This window comes from Pogonomyrmex barbatus, unplaced genomic scaffold (assembly GCF_055798465.1).
Source record: "Pogonomyrmex barbatus isolate J1 unplaced genomic scaffold, ASM5579846v1 scaffold20, whole genome shotgun sequence".
NCBI lineage: Eukaryota > Metazoa > Arthropoda > Insecta > Hymenoptera > Formicidae > Pogonomyrmex > Pogonomyrmex barbatus.
The window spans coordinates 3332211-3336128 of NW_028297117.1; positions in this window are offsets into that span (position 1 = coordinate 3332211).

Consider the following 3918-nt stretch of genomic DNA (forward strand, 5'->3'; position numbering starts at 1 on the left):
AACTATTGCAAAAATCGTAAAATAGTACAAAACTCTTTCAATCAATTTAATTCACTTTGCCTGCACATGAGCATTGTTAATAATTATGAGACATCATGTATATACAGATTTAATATTTCCAAAGATATATTAGATGTCTAGTAATAATCGTATCACCTTTCTTGAATAGCGGATTACATTGAAAAGTATCTTTTTGCGATTTTTGCAATAATTGATAGATTATTAATTTATAAACATTCACAGTTAATAGGCGTGCAACAATGTATTTATTAATCTAACAAATGATAATATGGCATCCATTTATAGTGTTATCTCTAAACATCTTAACGCATTTCCAGTAATCGTGAACGCGCGTAAATTTGGATTGTCTCTTTACGCGAGCGCATGCGAGTGTCATTCGCGAATCTTTATAAATTAATATCTTATTAATTACATCGAAATTCGCAAAATGACACAGAATTTTCCTGCCCCAATTTAATCTGCTCTGTCTACCCACGAGAAGTGACACGATTGTTATAGACATGCTATAGTAATGTAATCAAAATAAATTTTTCTTTTATTTAATATAATAGTATAAACGTAATTTTTCTTCGGTTAAAAAAAGAACAACAAAAGAACAACAAAAAGAAAAACATAGTAGAAAAGCATAGCAAAATGATAACGATTGTGCAGAGCCATAATTAAATCAATTCATTTTCATTTCCCTCTTGTAATGCTATCTTATCAAATATCACGTCTGACACTTTAATCGTTGTTACTTAATTGCAATTCTCCTCCGTAGAAGATTTAGTAAGTACTTTGTACTACACATCTATGTCCGTTTATTCGTCGACGATGGAAACAATGGAACCAAAGTGGCGAATTCCCGCATCTGCGGTGGCGCAGTCTGTGTCGTGGAATCCCCCCCCCCCCCCAAAGAGGATAAACGGAAATGTTTATATTCATTTCGACATCCATTAGTGATTACGTTAGAACTCAAAGCCTACCAGCCAAGACCGACTTGGACTTTAGGCTTTCTCGCATCTACGTGGCGTCTGGCAGCCCGATGGCAAGGGATGGGTCTGTAAATCCACCGGGAAAACTCCAGGAAAATTGCGCGGGACGTCCCCAAGAGAAGAAACGTGTCTTAAAGAGCCATCGTTACTGAGAAACACTCGTGCGAAAAGTTGATTTGTACTGGCTGTGCGTCTTGACTTCCTTTGAAATTAATACGTTGATGTAATACAGAATACTCCTCGAGAAAATTGTACGTGACTTTTTAATTATTAAAGTTTTACGCACAAATTAATATCGGGAAAGTATTGTAAGAGGATCGAGCGTATCACATATTTATTAAAGAAAGACTTTTGAAAAAAATTGTAACAGATAACAATGTAAATTATAATTGATACAGAATTTTTTGCCTGCATAAAGAGTTTTCGATTACGATTATTATTTGTTCTTTCCTATATATTTTGTGGGTAGCAACATTTAAGTATCATTGTAATGAAAGTTAAATCAATAAGATAGCGCTGGGAAATTATTGGATTCGCGATACTTTTTATCAATTTTTTAAATTGATTACACACGCATTAGATCTCTGTGGGATTATTCCAAAATAAATCTACATATCTTACAGTATTTTGATTTATATTTAATCTTTGCTGGACTCTGAAAAACAAATATTTCAATTTATTAAGAATAACATAAGTATAAATTTCATTTTTTTTGTTTACTTCTCATAACAGATACTATAAGCATTATTTGTCACAAGTAGTTTTGCAGCTCTTTTCACGATATTATTCATATATGTGAAAAATAGAAATTTATCTATCTCGTTATTTGCTGTTTTGCGCTCTACTGATTACGAACGAAAATAACGTTAAGTCAATGAAAAATACAATTTATTTTCTCGTGTCAACGTTACCGGAACGAATTCGTCGAGTAGAAGAGGAGAAGAAAGTGTCTCGGTGAAACTGGTATGATTGTGAAAAATGGAAAGAAAGAGGAATTCGCAATTTCTACTGGGAGCATAGCGCGCGTGGTGATACGACGAGCGTCTTTCACGGTTCGTCGCATTTCAACAAACTCGCCACGAAGGTGAAACGAAACAGAGGAGAAAAGGGAGAATATTTCCCTTAACGTCTCTATACCTCGGCCCGCCTCTCGGTTGCCGTCGTCTATTCTTTCTATTTCGTCCGGGAAATAACAGCGCGCTGCTGGAATTGCGCGGAAAAAGTGCTCATTTGCGGATCTCACTACTCTCAACCCCGTCTAACGCGTTATCGTCCGGCTTTTGTATGAATATCGTTAAACTTTTCGTCTGGAGACGGCGAAATAAGCCGGAATCACTGATGAAAAAGTCCCCTTAATAACGAGCGCAATATCAAAAGACACACGCGGCCATTTCTAATCTAATCTCTCCTTCAGTTCGTCATTTATTACAATTTTTATCATTTCTTATGTTTGCATTTTTAAAAGTTATATTTTAAAAAAGAATAATTAATATACATACCTTTCTCTTAAAAAATATATTATATGTCTTATTTAATAAATATAATAATAGATTAATAGATTTTTAAAGAACATATATCGATTTGATTATTGTTTATTATTTATTAATGATAGATTAATTGTTAGTATCTCCATTATCATTAACTTTCAACTTAAAACACGAAACTGGATCTGTAATTGCTGAAATTTACATAATATTTTAACATAATCTGTTAAGAAATTATTTTTACTTTTTTCGATATATTTTGATATTTTAGAGATAAATATGTTCATCAGCAATTATTTAGAACAAAAAGCATTGTGTGCGTGTGCGTGTGCGTGTGCGTGTGCGTGTGTGCGTGTGTGTGTACAATTTTAATATAATATATAAGTGTACTAAAACCAATTTTATATAATTTTATTAAGATACATTATAATACACAAGACAATTTATGTTAATTAATTCAATATTGGAATCCAATCGGAAAGTAAGTAATTGTTGAAAAGTTTCTTCGCAATCTCTCGTTGAGAGCATTCCAAGGAAGGTTGTAGGAAATGAATTGGAATCTCTTATAACTATATTCGACGACGAGAATTTCTCCCAATCGATCTGTAATTCCGTAAGATTCCGTCGCTCTATCTTGCGTATCGTGATTCGTGAAACGTGAGTGTAGCTATTACAGTGATTAAACCAGGTTAATCAAGTGTGACGCTCCGATTGTCGCCATCTGATACTCTTAGAGAACTCGAACGATTGCAGCGAAATTGCTTTTTACACTCTCTCGAAAAGTTAAACTAAAACATAAGCTTTTAAGTAATTACGTAGCTTTTTTCAATTCTAACATATTTTTTTTGGTTCAATATTTCTACGGATATATAAGACTATATTGTTAATTAGCAAAACGTAAAAATTAACAATTTAATTTAAATAATAATTAGAATATTTTATTATAAAATAGATTTATTAAAATAAATGACAAACAAAGATTTTTTTATAATTTTATGATATCGTGGATATATCGATTAATTTATTTTTAATATGTATAAATTAATTAATTTAATACTTTATCGACAAATTTGTTACAATATTTAAAGTATGTTGACTTAATAACTTTTTAGATTTGACAACATTGCATTTCTACATTTTTAGATGCAAAATGATTAAATCAGAAGGGATAGACTAATATTCTAAGCAATCGTGTTAATATTAAATTTCCAGATTATCTGTAGACACAGGAAACGAGGTGTAACACTACTCCAATAAGTGCATTGGTTTGAGATTAATGTTGACCAAGAGTATACAAATGAATGTTGATATCGAAATTGATATATCCTTTCATAGAACCATATAAAATTACTTAACAATCAATTTTCTTTCCAAATTTGTTACATAGCCAATTAATTAAAATAAAGATTCCTGCATACAAGTACAAAAAAAGTAAAAAT